Here is a 16,863-nt window from a genome sequence, read left to right as displayed (position 1 = left end):
TATGGGCTTTTACGGAACCTATTGGTTTGAACTGTTGTGGTCTATTGAATTTGAATATTTTGATCATTCTTTAGAAAATTCTGTTTCTTGATGTTACAAATAGAATGGATGGAGCAGATAAGTGAAAAGGCAATTCGATGTAACTTAGAAACGTCTGAGGTTGGAAGATATACAATGTAAAGCAACCGCTTGCCCCATACGGAACACTGACTTTATCTTGTAGCTTCTTCTCTGGGACCCTCTTCCCTTTACATTTTTCTAATTTTAAATCTTCTTCACTAGGCCTCTCCATCGCCACTCAGCGAGTACATCTACAAGTTCACTGCAGCTTAGTCAATATAAATGACAAAGCAATGTAATAGTTGACAGGCACAGTGTATCATGGCTCACATGTTATGTAGGGCGGGGCTGTGAACCACGACCTAATGTATATAACTACAACGATATGTATAGCATGACAATCACTATCATGGTTGTGATCATGGTTGATATGTCCAATGGATCATGATTGATAGGCACAATGGATCATGGCTCACATGTTATGTGGGTCGTAGCCGTGAACGACGACCCAATGTATATGACAACAACAATCCGTATAGCATGATTATCACAATCGTGGTTACGATCATGGTTGGTTTGCCTAATGGATCGTGGTTGACAATCATAGTAGATCGTGACTCATATGTTATGTGGGTCGTAGCTGTGAACCACGATCCATTGTAGATGATAACAACGATCTGTATAGCATGACAACCATGATCGTGGTTGGTTTGCCTAATGGATCATGGTTGACAGGCACAATGGATCGTGGATCACATGTTAGGTGGTCGTGACTGTCAACCACGACCCAACATATATGACATAAACGAACCATGTAGCATGACAACCACGATCCTTTAGAACTCGTGATAACTACGACCTTTTGTGGATTACAACAACAATCCACTATGTAGTACAATTACGACCTATGTTAAATTTTACAAGACCATCTTATTTTTTATTAACAATCCGCGACCATATTGGAATGGAGGTCGAAACAAGCTAATGATGACCACATGCTTAGACTTCGAAAAGGCACAGGTCTCTTGTCATGCCCCAAACTCGAAAAATGGGCTCACAAAATTTTCGATCGCCGAATCTGGTGCCGACAGCCTCCGTAGTACCCCATTCTCGGCTCCCAGTACCCATACGCCAGATTCCGATCCTGGGATCCTACAAGGAGGATTTTCAGTATGAAATTTTTTTTGGTAATGGAACATAACCACAAGCATAACCAAGTCACAAAACAACATCACCACATATCTACTATATTAAAAACTTTAAGTACAATGCGAAAAGAAAAAATACAGGGTAATCAAAAGCTCCAAAATAGTCTGGTACGCGCTCCTGCCTCAGCGCTGCTGCTGTCCAACGACACCTGCACGCAACAGTCGTGCATAAGCTTACAAAAGCTTAGAGGGTGGTGTAAGTGTGTGCGCAAGGCGAGTGCCAAGTATACAATGTCAGAGTAATGCGAAAATATGCGGTAAGTCCATGAATGCTATTAGTGGTACTAAAACTATGAGATGCAAGGCATGAATGCTATCGGCCATACCAAAGCCATGCGATGCGAGGCCTATGTAGCCAAATGTCATATGCAAGATGCAAAGCAAGCATGCCAGTACTCATCAAGTACACATATCAGTACAGTTCCTCTCTGGATATCACCAGGGTCTAATACACCTCACACTGACTGCCTCCTCCCTAGCTGCACAGTCAAGTAAGTGGAAGAGACCACACTATCCGCCTAACCAGTAGTTTGCCAATACCTACCTGGCTTGTCGATAGCGGACTCATTTGCGAGCTGGTTAAACTCAGCCTAACTTATAGCCCCCTCACTCGGGCGAATAAGGCCACACCCCCTTCCAACTGACCATGACACAGTGGGAGACGCGGCCTACTGGTATTCGACACTCGGGCGCTCGTGTATCCACTCGGTCTAGACGTTGGAGCATCTCCTGTTACCAAAAAGGTTTTGAAATTTTCACCCAAGGACATCCTAAGTGCCCACAATGCTAGAACCAATATTTTCAGTATCCAATACGACCATTCACGATGTGCCTATGGAGGCCACGACCCTGATGTTGCTAGGGCGTGCAGTGAATCACGACACACAATGCGAAATGCATGAGTCAAACCGTCAGTCATGCAGTACGCGCTCATGTGGGGCATTCCATCTCATAAGGAGTCCCGTAAATGTCTCAGCCCAATGGCTTATGATATGATCAAACATTCCTCATATCAAGTATACATATGATGCGTATGGGTATGAATCATGGAGATATACTAATTATGTTACAAAGTGGTGAATTATCCTTACAATGCAGATGGGCCTAAACGGCCTACACACAACAAGTACGGCTTATCAATGGGCCCTAGGGAGAGTCGTAATGCAGACATTTAATCAACATTATACTTGCAATGTGGACGTCAAACCAACATTGCTCCCAAGGCATAGCCTGCCACTAACCATAGAGAAATCACGCATTACAATGGACCTTAAGGATAACCCATCGGGCCTCAACCCATGGGCCTTAGATACATCAAATGGGCCTCCTCATATGGGCCTTATATAAATCAAGTGGGCCGCATCAATGGGCCTTGTGTACATTGCAGTGGGCCATATCCCATGGACCTTTGAAATACATCACAATGGGCCTCGTAACATGGGCCTTATATATATCAAAGTGGGCCTCAACAACGGCCTCATACACATCAAGGTGAGCCTCAACAATGGGCTATAAATATGACAAGGTGGGCCTAAACACTTGGGCCTTATATATACCAAGGTGGGGTCCACTTGAACTATAGATCTATCTTATTTTTAGTCTTAAACCTATTAAGACAAGCTTGCCAAATGGCTGGACCGTTTGGATGCAACACATGCATCAAGGGTAGGGTCCACCGAATTATGGATCTAGCTCATTCTTTAGCTCATACCATTAAATGAGCTTTTAAAATGGATGGACAGGTTAGATGCAGCACATGCATCATGGTGGGTCCCATATAAATGGACGGCATGGAGTGAACACATGCATCATTGAGGTCCCACAGTCCAACCCTGGACGGTGTGGTGAAAACACATGCACCATGGTGGGTTCCACCGTCCATGGTGGACGGTGTGAATAAAGCACATACATCATTGTGGGTCCCACGTGGGGCCCACCATAACGTTTGTTTTCCATCCAACCTGTTGATAAGGTCACAGTGACCTGAATGAAAAGGAAAAACAAATTTCATGCTGACCCAAAACTTGTGCAGCAACCCAAAAGGGTTTCAACGGCTGGCGTTCAATCATCACTGTTTCTTGCTGTGTGGCCCACCTGATTGACAGCTGGATGGCATGGATAGAACACGTACATCACAGTGGGTCCCACCATCCAGTACCGTGGACGATGTGGACAGAACACATACATCTATGTGGGCTCCACCGTCCACATGGACGGTGTGAATAAGACACATACCTCACTGTGGGTCCCATGTGGGGCCCATCATAATATTTATTTGCAATCCAACCCGCTGGTAAGGTCACACGGACCTGGATGAAAAGGAAAAACAAATTTCATCTTGGCCCCAAAGCTTCTGGGCCACCCAAATAGATTTCAATGGTAGCCATTTAATCCCATTATGTCCTGTGATGTGGGCCACATGAGTTCCCGATGGAGCTGATTTTTGGAGGGGGCCCACTTCAAGAAGGGGCCCACCAATTGAACAGATTGGATGACAAATACACATCATGGTGGGGCCCACGGCTGGGCTGTGGGTCCCTGCTCGTCCGCCCGCCAGCAGCAGGCGCTGCCTGCGCCTCTGACAGCAGCAGCAGCAATGCCGCTGTTGTACTTATTATTATTATTATTATTTTTGAAAACCTTATTTTTTCATGGTTTTTTACTCGTGGGCCCCGCGTCAAGCGAATCCATCCCGTCTATTGCTTCCCATGGCCCAAGACAGACCAAACAAGCCCAATACTGAATGGGTTTTCAGAGTGTAGAAATCTCAAAGTGTATTTTAAAAGTAGAAATGTTGTTTTCCATACTATGGCCCGCCAGAAGATCGGATTGGCCTCATTTTTCATCTCAACGCCTAAAATGGTCTGAGGAAAGGGATGGGCGGCGTGGATTGGACTTATACATCAAGCTAGGGCCTACACAAGTGGCCCACCCAAATAGCCTTAAACCAAGGATAATATTTTTTTTTTATTTTTTTGTTTCCTTTTTAAGTCCAGCGTCCCTGGACGCTGGATGGTTTGGCCCTACACCTTCATTTAAGGTGGGCCCCACCTAGGGACGTGGGCCACCACAAGAATGGGTTGGATGGTGTGGTAATACATACATCAAAGTGGGGTCCATCCAAGTGGGCCTATAACACCCTGAAAATCGGGGGTCGTGCATACGCTCGACTCCCGAGTTTCCGGGGTCACTTATAATCAATTTTCAGTAATATGCATTTAATTGGGTTTAAATGCGCAGCCTGGAGTTCCTGGAACATGAAGCACAAATGCACCTATCGACTGAAATGAAAGAGAACTAGCACATATATATATATACATACATATACACACACACACACACATATACATGACCAAGAAAAAAATGATAAAGGGTCACACATGGTGTCACCCAACATAATCACAAGAGAATATATATGTCCAAAAAGAGTAGAGTTGAGCCCTTTGCGTAGCGATCCAACGCGCCATCTACAGGTCCGATGAGGGCTTGTACATCGGCTGGAAGTAAGAGAACTCGTCCTCCTCCTCGAGGCTTGCATCGTCAGGCTCCACGAAATCTGTATCACCTGCATCTATGAACGAGTCTGGTTGGTGTTTTAAAATACCGTCCCAGAGTGGGAGTGAGTAATCAACTCAGTGGGTGCTATTAGCCTTAAGTTACAATAAGCATCAATTATAATAAGAATTTAATGAAAAACAATCAATCATAAACATCTATCTAGTCTTGTTAATATGCATGCATACAGGATGATATGATGTATGCCCTCACCACAACGCTCCCTCGTGCGACAACATCTAACGATCGCCAATTCCAACACTCCCTCAGTGCGACCTCGACTGCCGAGTCGCCAACCTAGCTAATGCCATGCAATGATGATGTTAACCGGGTTCTTAGTTAAGTCCATTCATCCAGCAGATTTGAGAATCTGATACACCCCACGTATCAAATGCCCTGAACTAGTTGCGAGGCCAAGACCCCCTAATATGTGAGGCCGAGACCCCGCAATCCTTGACCCCATCGGGTTTCCCCCATCCCCGACTTCAAGCACATGGGGGATACTGAATGTGGGGTCGCTCGAGGTCACTACGGGGAGGCACGTCACCCTAGCGTAGGCTGACAGCTCGGACACCGTGTCCCATTCCACCATGCTCGGCTCACGAGACTGTGGATCAATATTCCATCCGGTATCGATGGGCTACAACGGTGGTAGGGTGTTCCAGTTTTCATACATATGTGAGCAAACAAGGTTAACAATCAGGTGGGTCAGCCAATGGACTAAACCGCACAAGCCCAGGCAAGTATGTGGCGGAACGACATTGGGTACAAGCGACCTATGCAGCCTAACTACTGCCGCCCACACGTACTCACCCAAACCTATGGGTTTAGGCTCAAGGTGGTCCTACCAACGGAACCACCTTCGCTCTCCTCATGTCCTGACCAACCCAAGGGTAGGAATAGTGACTCATAGCATGCCAACTACCAATGTAATATCAAGTATATTCAACACCATGTTCTCATGTTGCTCAACATATAATTCAAATTTCTCTAACAAGCAACTATTAATATCAGGAATAAAGTGTAGGTGTGTGGTGTGGGTTAGTGAGGATGTTAACACTTCCTCCATGTTGAGAAATCATATGTACAAGAGCAATAAATCATACACAAGATGAAGCAACACATAAGAGAAGAAGAAATCAACCATACATGAGCATGTAACCATCCATACACTAGATTATGAGAGAGGCAAGATTAACATCAAAGAGAAATAAACATGCAATTCATATAATTCCAACAATATGTCATTCCTAGATTTTTCTAGATTCTTCCATACAACACACCAATCAAACAAAATCATTAAACTCCAACTATAATTGGTGCTAGGCCACCTAAGGATAATAGTCCGCACCTATGGATCGTTGGAGGCTTGGAAAATAACCTAGGAATGAGGGCTTTTGGGGTTGGACAGCCGGAATCCCTAAAGCAACCTTTTGCATATTAGAGTTTCAAGCAAATCCTTCCTCAACTCAAGGTTTTCAAGAAAAGGGATGAGGGTTTTTACCTAGATGATCAATGGAGCGAATGTGTGGTTGTGGTGGAGGGTTCTTCCTTGAAGAAGAGGTAAGGTGGTGCAAGATTAAACTCCCTTAGATCCCACCTTGCCTACGGTCCACCTTCACTCTCACCTTCACTCTCTTCTTCCTCTCTTCTTTCTCCTTTTTCTCTCCTCTCTCCCTTTGTTCCTTAGGAAAAATTCGTATGAGGGAGTGGGTGCCCCAAATAAGGCCTTTTATAATGCCAGATTTGGTGACAATGGCCCCAAGTGTTGGGTTTTTATTATACTAGACCTATGAGAGGGTCTTTCTAAGCTCTAGGGCCCACTATGGGGTGTACAAGTCAATATACACCGTAGGATAGCTAGCCCTAATGATGATCTACGTATGGATATGATCGACCCGCCATTTGGATGCGCTGATCGACAGATATGATAAGAAGTTTATTCAACGGTCACTGATAGTCGATCAGGGCCGCGGCTATACGGATATGAGCAAGAAAATATCCTTATTCCATGGGTAAAGTTTGGTCGCAAACCGACGGTCCGAAATCCTCAACTTTGCATAATAGTGAACGACTCAATTCACTTAAGTTCCAACTCCTTCCTTTAGAGTATTTGCACTTCTCATGCACTCGTCCTTCAGCTCAAGTTGACCGGTTCTGGACCGTACCCAGATCCGATTCCCGCGATGGACGTCAAGCCCAATGAGACGGACATTTTTCTATAGTTTTGGAACTAGTGGTCCACTAACGAGCGGTGTAGAGCTTGTTTGGATAACAGGGCAGTTCTGGTGGCCCTCTAACTATGAAACTTATAGGATATGTGCTCCATAGCCAAATGAAGGGCCATGCAAATTTTGAGGATGATCAGATATGGGGTTTGGTCGCACGGGTCTGATTCGCGATCAACGGTTACCGTGTCACGATCGGGACCTAGTTTTTGTGGGCGGGCGTAGAAAAATACAAACCTTTACCATAAATTTGGAAGAAATCCAACAGCTAAAATGCCTGAAATCTCAGTTTTATTTACTAGTGCCAGATTCCAATTCTGGCATTGGCGGGGCGCATCTGGCAAGTGCCAGATTTCACTTTTGGGTGTCCACTGGGTCCGTGGTCCGCAATGGTCCCCAAGCCCAGTGAGATTTATGCTCCTCTAAATTTTTATAATTTTCTGACCTTCCCGTGTCACGGTATAGCCCGCACGGGCTGTTGCTAGGTGTTAACGGCCATCTGGCTTGGATGCCCACACCAGGTTCTATCAAGGCCCGTCTGGTCTGTTCAATTAGGTTAATCTTGGTCTAATTTATTTATGATACCTCACTATGAGGGGCTTAAACGAACGGTCCTGTGGCAGATCCTACGTGGACGCCCCAGGACACTATTCTGTTTGGGCGGGACGTTACACTACACCTGATGTTCAAGTGATCAGGCGGATCTATTGGTTTTCTACGGCTGATTAATTGGACTGGTGTGGCTCTTTACTAGTACCACCCTTGTACACACTGACATTGAGTGCTAATGGTTATTAAGTAATATTTAGGTTAATTAAATAAAATTTAAAAAATAATAATAATAATTGATGGATTTTTGGAAATCCAAAACAGTGAAAATTCAGGATGTTACAAGGCCACACAATCATATCATCACACAAAAATAAATGAAAAAAAGAGGGAGAGAGAGAGAGAGAGAGAAAGAGAGACACGTGATGATGGAGGGACCCCGGCATTATGGGCCCTCCCTTGCATAATCTATAACATACATCAAGTGAGTCCCATTCCAAATGGGCCCACCAATCAAAATCAACGGTGGAGATCCTTTCTCCACCGAAATAGAGGGTCTAGATGACCCATTTTCAAGCTAGAAAATAAACATTATGATGGGGTCTATAGAGAGTAGCCCCATCATGGAATGATCATGAAGATCAAGGTGGGCCATCGGCCACATCTTAGGGTCCAAAGTGAGATCCATACCATTGATTGGTAGGCCTCACTTGGCCCATCATAAGAACATGAAAATCTAGCTTATAGAAGCACCCACCGTTCGATCTTCTCGGTCCGTTGGAAAGCCGATCTCCTTGTGCTTCACTTTAACGGTGGAAGATGAGAAATGAATGGCTAGGATGATGGATTTTTGGGATGAAAAGTGGGCCACACACACTCACTTTTCTCTCCTTAGAAGTGTTGGAGGTCCACACTCTTTTGCTTGGGATTTTGTGTTTTGAAAAATGAGAGAGAGAATGGGATGCAAGGAGAGAGAGTGATGGGTGATGGAGTGATGGATGGGAGAGAGGGATGGGTGTGTAAGGATTTTATTGACTTTAGGGGTAGATGATGTAAGAAGGGTATGGGGTGTGTAAGAAACTTTTGACTTATGGGTTGCTTGGGGATGGGTGTGAGGTAATGGTGTAGTAAGGTTGGAAAGGGGTGTGGCCTTACTCGCCCGAGGGTAGGGGGCAATACTAGGCTGAGTTTGACCAGCTCATGAATGGGTCCGCTATCGACGTGTTGGATAAGTATTGGCAGACTATTGGTCAGGCGGATAGTGAAGTTTCTTACGCTCACTTGGACTGTGCGGCTTGGAGAGCGGCAGTGCCTCTTGGAGTGACTAAATCTCTGTGATTATCTAGAATGAGAAATGTACTGATATATGATGAGGATTGGCATACTTGAGTTTGTATCTCGCATCGCATGGCTGTGTTATGGCTGATGGCATTCATATCTTGCACCGCATAGCCTTGGTACGGCTGATTACATTCATGTACTCATCACTATGATTCCGCATTACTTTGACCTTACATTCTGAGCACGCCTATATTGCGCACACACTTACACCACCCTCTAAGCTTCCTATAAGCTTGTGCACGATTGATGCGTGCAGGTAACGCCAGGACACAGCCATAGCATAGTAGCAGCAGGAGCGTGCAAACGAGCTTTGGAGTTTCTATCTTTTGCATTATCTTGTATTTTTCCCTTTCAGACGCATCGTACTTAAAGTTTTTGATCATAGTGGATTTTGTGATAGTGTTCTTGTGGTTATTGTTTGTGGGTTATGCTTTTAGTTGTGCTTATTATAATTAAAGTGATGATTTAAAATCCTCCTTGTATCATCCCAGGATCGGAACCTGGTGTATAGGTACCGGGAGCCGAGAATGGGATACTACAGAGGCTGTCAGCGCCAGATTCGGCGATCGAGAATTTTGTGAGCCCGATTTCTGAGTTTGGGGCGTGACAGTGGGTCTCCCCTCTCCATTAGTCCTCCGCTGAAGAAAATGTTCAGAAGTTGAGAATGAGAACCACATAATTATGCCAAGTTGTTCAAAAGGTGGGCCTCTGAACTTGCAGTTTATACTGTGTTTTAGCTGATAGAATAACAAAAGTGATTATATTTTATTATTGAGTAATCAATCGTATAAATACACCAAGGAAATAACCAAGAATGGTTGAAGATCCTACAAACTAGGAAGTTGTTATAAACTGAATCCTATATTTATGGAAGATAGTTAAATACATTTGACTGATACAATCTGATATGAAAGAAGAAGTCAAGCAGTTAAGTACAACTGATTAGCTCTATTATGCCCCCTCAAGATGGAGCTCGGGAGAGAAGTCCAATCTTGTGCTTGAGTTAAAGAAAACGTTGTCGTGGAAGTGGCTTGGTAAGACCATCAACTAGTTGATCTTTAGAAGAGACATGAGCAACATGAAGAGCAGCATTTTGAACTTGATCCCGGATAAAATGAAAATCTATTGCTACATGCTTCATTCGGAATGAAAAATTGGATTGGAACAAAGCTAAGTTGCCTCAACATTATCACAGTAAATGACAGGGCAATAGGGAAGCGAGATACCAAGATCAGTCAAGAGTTAACAGATGAAATTAAGTTCTGCAGCTGTGTTTGCAACTGAGCGATACTCTGCCTCAGTTGAGGATCTAGCACCAGTTCGTTGCTTTTTAGAACTCCAGGATATCGGATTTTTACTCAACATAAGCACTGGTTGAGTAAAAAGTGTCCTTGTCCCCTGCCCAATCAGCATCAGAGAAAGCTTGTAAACTGAGAGAAGAGTCTGAGAAAGCATGCAAACTGAGAGTAGAGTCATTGTAGAGTTGTAAGCCATCATCAATGGTGCCAACAAGATAACGTAGTAGCCGTTTGACAAAGGACCAATGTTCAGTTGTTAGGCAGTGCATATATTAGGACAATTTGTTAATAGCAAAGGCGATGTCAGGTCTTATTAGTAGCAAATATTGGAGGCTCCCAACTACCTGGCGATACTCAGTTGGATCAGACAAAGAAGAACTGAAGGTTAAAATGAGAGTCGGACTGGTTGGTATGGGAGTAAGAACAGTCTTGGCATCTTGCGTCTTGGTTTGAGTGAGGAGATCCATAACATATTGCCTTTGTGAGAGTAACAAGCCATGTTTGTTTGGGACAACTTCTATACCCAGAAAGTAAGTAAGCCAAGGTCTTTGATGGAAAATTGTTGAGCAAGAATAGCAATGAAATGATTAACTTTGGTAGCATTGTCTCTTGTGAGAATTAAATCATCAACATAAACAAGGAGATACATAGTGTGGCCATCAGCATGAAAGACAAAGAGCGAAGTATCAGCATAGGAATTCTGAAAACCAAACTGTAGAAGAAATGTTCTGAGCTCATGGTACCACGCCCGAGGGGCTTGTTTTAGGCCGTAGATTGCTTTTCTGAGTTTGCAGACATATGAAGGGTTGTCTTTATCAACAAATCCCAAGGGCTGTGACATGTATACATTCTCTAATAGATAACCTTTAAAAAAGGCATTGTTTACATCAAGATGCCTTAAGGACCAGCCATGGCTTACAGCTATACTGAGAACAATTCGAACAGTAGTTGGTTTTACAACTGGACTGAATGTGTCTTGGTAGTCTATTCCAGGACGTTGGTGGAAGCCTTTTGCAACCAATCGGGCCTTAAGCCTGTCAATTGAACCATCAGATTTGCGTTTAGTTCGAAAAATCCACTTACATCCAACTGGATTTTGACTGCTATCCGGGGGAACTAGTGCCCATGTGCCATTCTTTACTAAAGCATCATACTCTTCAGACATGGCTCGACGCCATTTATGATCTTTGAGAGCTTGGGTCAATGTGGTTGGTTCAAGATCATTACTTTTGGTTAATTGGGTGTGAAGATTCATTTTGGTGATGGGTTTGCAAATATTGTTTTTAACTCTAGTAGTCATGGTGTGGGTGGGTTTTGGCTGAGGCTCAAGTGGGTTTATTTGTGGTGATGGTTATTGGGGATTGTTGGTATTTGAAGGTTCATATGATGGTGTTGGAATAGAAGTGTCGGCTAGGTCTGGTGGTGGTGAAACTTCATTGGGGGATTTCTGTTGAGCTTCCACTACAGATGATGAATTGAGTGTTGGTACCAAAGACAAGTGTTGAGGGTCAAATATTGCATATCAGACCCATTTATTGCATAGATTTACACGCATGATACTGCTTAATGGCCTGATTAATCGTGTTTATAATGCAGAGTGTATGTACGAGCCTGGACCAAAATGGGTGCTTAAAGCATGGACTTAACGCTCTGATGACACCAAAGCGTGGGACGGACTCCAGAGACCCAAGATCAACAGAATTACACATCAGGGACCCAAGAAAATCAAGGAATTGAAGCTCAAGTGGCCTGAAAAGTGTCCAGAATGCAAGATCATAGGGTTCCCACCATCTGATCAGTTCGAAACTTCATACGTAGCCTGAGGACCATAAACTAACCGTACACGTCAAATTTCAGCCATTGGATCCTCGTGAAAGTGGCTGAACTAACAGATCAGTCCATAAAATCCTGATTTGGGGCCCACCCGCTGTCCAGATACGCTTTAACTTTGGTCCCCACGGTTCAAATGAAATGGAGAACAAGATGAATGGTGTGGATTTCTCATAATCATTATATAGTATATATACTACACTTTTTGCACTAAGAGTGCATGGCAACACAGGGACGTGAACTCTGTTTACGTGAACTCCGTTTCTGTCATGAAACAGAGACCGAGGATGATCTCAGTGGGCCATCATCATGGTCCAAATGCTCAATCCGAGCCGTCCATCATGCAGAGGGGCTCGATTTAGCCAAACCCATGTTGACTTTATGCACTCATGCATGCACACTTGTTGGTTTCAATGGTCACAAATGGACTGCCCTACAACTATTGCAGCTGATTTCTTTCGTGGGTCACGCCGAATCTGATCCAAAATCCATCCCTCTTACCAAAATTTTGTCACGAATCTAATGGACGGTTTGGATTTCTCAAGCGACAAGGTAAGTGGGCCCCACTAGTAGCTCAGCGCAAGTCTTGCGCAGGCAGAGAGTCCAAACAGCGCCCGGACGCTGCCGCTCTCCGTGGCCCCTTTTGTGATGTCAATCACGACCGGATCAATGATCCAGACCGTTCAAATGATAGAGTAGGAGATCCTGAACCCCACCAAGAAGTCCGATTCCGATTTTTGACGATCAGTCGTCCAAAATCTCAAGCGAAACAGAAGTACTTTTCTGCGAAATTCTTGGCTGCGTCAGCTGTGTCTGCGTAAACGAATTTGTTTCCGTTTCGAATACAACAACCTCGCTCCTCCGTCCCTAGCAAGGGATAAAAGGAAGGAAGAGAGGAAGAGAGGAAAAAAACGGGAAGCAGGGAGCTCGGTTTTGGGTTTTGTGCTCGGTGGGAGGAACAGAAGAAGAAGACTTGAAGGCTGGAACGGCTGGAGTGTGTATAGTGCTGCTGCACGTAGGGGGAGAAAACAGAAGAAAAGGAGAAAAAAAGCTAAGAAGAAAAGGAGAAAAAGCTGAGGAGATAGGAAGAAAGAGGTTTCCTTTTATTTTATTTCTTTCCTTTAATGTTTTTTTTTCTCTTTGGTTCTAGCATAATCATGCTAGGCTGAACCTCTTAGCTAGGGCTAAGAGGTGAAGCTTGTATTGAGATGGGAGACTTTATTTAATTATTTCATTGTGAATTAAACTTGATTGTGGTTTAATTATTAAATGAATATTTTTCTTAGTCTTTAATGGTCTGTTGTGACTGAAATTACAATGGGTTTGCAATGGCTTTGAATATTTCTTTTCTCTTTTGATGTTTATGACGTCAGGAGGCCCTGTTGTCCACCATCGTCTCATGGGCATGGTAGGATGACAGTACCTTCCTGATCTTCATACATTGTTGATTGGTTGGTAATTAGTTTAATTTTATTGTTTACTTTGTCTCCTGGGCATGGTTTGGTGATGGAATCCATTCTAATTCATATACCTTTCATCTCTTGAAAATCAAATCAAGTAAGTTCAGTTGAATTCCATAATCCTTGATGCAGGCATAAGATCTCCCTGATCTCTACAAGTGGATCCTCTGAATCCCTAGTTCCTTTCCTCTGAATTCCTTAAAGTTTTAGATAATTCTTCCACAATTATTTCTTAAATTCTATTTGATTTAAATAGCATCTTAGTCTAGTTCTATTTCTACCTAGTTTCAGGACACGTACAAGTTTCAGTCCCTGTGGATTCGACCTCGGTCTTACCGAGTTTATTACTACATCACAACCCTATATTTCGGGAGTGAACAAGTTTTTGGCGCCGTTGCCGGGGACTGACGGTTACGATTCTCTGAAGTTAATTGGTTTTAGGATTAGTTTAAGATTAGGATTTTACTAACTTTAGTTTTTATTTATTTATTTATTTTTATTTGAGTTCTAAACTAACTTGTTTCCTGTTTTATAGGATCTGGACATAAGTTTCTAAATTGGTAATTCCTTCCTAATCTCTCTACTTTTTCATATTTTTAGAATTAGGGTTTAAATTTTAAAAATTTTCTAATTCTAGTATCCTCCCTTCTGTAGGAAATAGTTTATTTTTAGAATTTAGCTTATTTCTTTCCCTTCTTAGAAATTAACTTTCTATTTTTGTTTTATTTTAGTAACTTTCTAATTCTGACACTTTTAGAATCTAATTTTGTTTCTTAATCTATTTTTAGAATTCTTTAGAAACTAACCTTCCTATTTTGTAGGCGTTTAAGATAGAAATCTCTAATTTGGTACACTCTTTCCCTATTTTCTATTTTTCAATTCTCTTGTAGTAATTTACTTTTTAAAGTTTAGGACTTTCTTAATTTATTTTAGAAGTTTCCACTTTCTTTTAGAAATCAGTTTACTGTTTTCTTTCTTTTAAAAGATTGTTTTTCTCCTTTTTAGAATCTAACTTATTTTTGTTTTATTTTGCAGGTCTTTAACTCAGGACTCCAATTTGGTAATTTCTTTCCAACTCTCTCTTTCTTTCTAGATTTTCTTTTCCTTTCTTAGGATTAGGTTTTTAATTGAGGGCTGCGAGTGTTTTCATGCCCAAGTGGGCCCGTGATGACACTCGACGTCTCTTGACTGAAGGAGGATTGGTTGAGGGGTTGACTATCCATCGCAGGACTAGACACCGCTCGAAATCCCCTGAGTTAACTGAGGTTATGGCTGAAGACCAACCTCCTCCACTTCCACCCAGGGTGGAGGATACCCAAGATGAGAATGAGGTGCAACAGGCACCCCCGCCTCTTACTTTACGAGATTATCTACAACCGGCGGGAGTGAGTATGCCCTCATGCATGATTTTTCCTGAAAACACAGGACAAATGGACATCAAGCCAGGAGTTATCCAACACCTTCCCAAATTCTATGGACTTGAATCAGAAAGTCCATATTTACATTTGAAAGAATTCGATGAGATTATAGCTACATTATGTTTTCCTAATGTATCTGAGGATACAATTAGGCTGAAACTCTTTCCTTTTTCCTTAAAAGAGAAAGCTAAGACGTGGCTACATTCACTGCGTCCTAGATCCATTGGCACATGGAACGATATGCAGAGGGAATTCATAAAAAAATTCTTCCCACATTATAAAACGATTACCCTCAGAAAAGCAATCATGAACTTTGCCCAAAAGGAAGATGAAACATTCTTCCAATGTTGGGAAAGGTTCAAAGATTTGGTCAGTTCATGCCCACAACACGGATTTGAAACGTGGCGCATTACAAATTTTTTCTACGATGGACTGACATCTTCCATGCGCCAAATGGTCGAGACAATGTGTAATGGAGAGTTCATCAACAAAGATGTTGACGAGGTATGGGATTACCTCGATAGTCTCGCTGAAAAAACACAATCATGGGACTATTACCCACTGGCGAACACCACGTCTAGGCCGACTCAATTAAAGGAGAAAGGTGGATTATATCTCTTGAAAGAAGAGGATGATCTCAAGTGTAAAGTGACTACGCTCATAAGGAAAGTTGAGGCCATGGAAGGAAAGAAGGATAAGGTCAATGAAGTTGTTTGCGGCATCTGTGATTGCAACATTCACACAACTGAAAACTGTCCTACAATACCTGCCTTTCGAGGAGTGTTGAATGAACAAGCCAATGCTGTAAATAATTATCAAAGACCTTTTACTGGACCCAACTCCAACACATACAATCCTGGCTGGAAAAATCATCCAAATTTTAGTTGGAGGAATGGACAAACGGCGACTCCTCCAGGTTTCTTCAATCAAAATCCAACTCAAGTGAAACCTCAAGAGGAACTGGTTCAAAATCCCATACAAGAGCTGGCTCAGGCAATGCGGGGGATTACAGATTTTATGCAAAGATAGATTCTCGTATGACGGTTATAGAAAAGGGGATGCTTCTTCGCACAACCTCTCCCCAATCCTAAACCGCGATACGAGATATGATCCCAGCTCTTCAAATCGGATGGGGCATGCTAAATCCATCACCACTCTTAGGAGTGGGAAGATCATTGATAAAACTCTTCCGGTTAGGCCCGAAAAGCCTCAAGAACCGTAAGAGGACAACAATGATGGATCCAAGTGATGCCCCACAAAAAGTAGAACCGGAACTTCTAAAGAAGCCGGTTGCTCCATTCCCCCAACGGTTGGTATCACCAAAACCTCTCTCTAACTCTCGGGATATCCTAGAGGTGTTGAAACAGTGAAAGTCAACATTCCTCTACTTGATGTCGTTAAACGATACCTTCATATGCCAAATTCCTAAAAGACTTATGCACGACCAAGACGGAAAATTATTCAAAAGAAAATCTTCTTCGAGAAAGTGAGTGCCATCCTCAAGCAAGACGTGCCACAGAAATTCAGGATCCCTGTAGCCCAACCATATCATGTGTAATCGGGAACCATCGAATTGATCACGCACTTCTTGACTTAGAGCGAGCGTCAATTGATTCCCTACTCGGTATACAAACAGTTAGGTTTGGGTGAATTAAAACCCACCCTAACCACACTACAACTTGCTGATCGCTCTGTTCGTGTACCAAGAGGGATAATTGAGGATGTGTTAGTCCAGGTCGATAGATTTTACTACCCTGTAGACTTTATCATCCTGGACACCGAACCCATCAAAAACATGAGCACTCAGATTCCCGTCATTCTTGGTCGCCCATTCCTTGCCACGTCAAATGCAATTATCAATTGCAGGAATGGTATCATGACTATGTCTTTTGGAAATTTGACATTGGAGTCAAACA

The 16,863-nt window shown here is 43.0% G+C and overlaps 1 non-coding gene and 1 pseudogene across 1 annotated transcript; both read right to left on the bottom strand.

The window, feature by feature from the left end:
• Positions 1-278: 278 nt before the first annotated feature.
• Positions 279-16,863, bottom strand: part of LOC131256325 (glutamate receptor 2.7-like) — a 73,847-nt pseudogene continuing 57,262 nt past the window's right edge.
• On the bottom strand, positions 15,236-15,342 carry LOC131257034 (small nucleolar RNA R71). Its single transcript, XR_009177057.1, has one exon. It is a non-coding gene; the product is annotated as a small nucleolar RNA R71 (small nucleolar RNA).

Source organism: Magnolia sinica, chromosome 9 (assembly GCF_029962835.1).
Source record: "Magnolia sinica isolate HGM2019 chromosome 9, MsV1, whole genome shotgun sequence".
NCBI classification, from domain to species: Eukaryota; Viridiplantae; Streptophyta; class Magnoliopsida; order Magnoliales; family Magnoliaceae; genus Magnolia; species Magnolia sinica.
The sequence above is the reverse complement of the archived record's forward strand: the minus strand, read 5'-3'. Positions and strand labels throughout refer to the sequence as shown.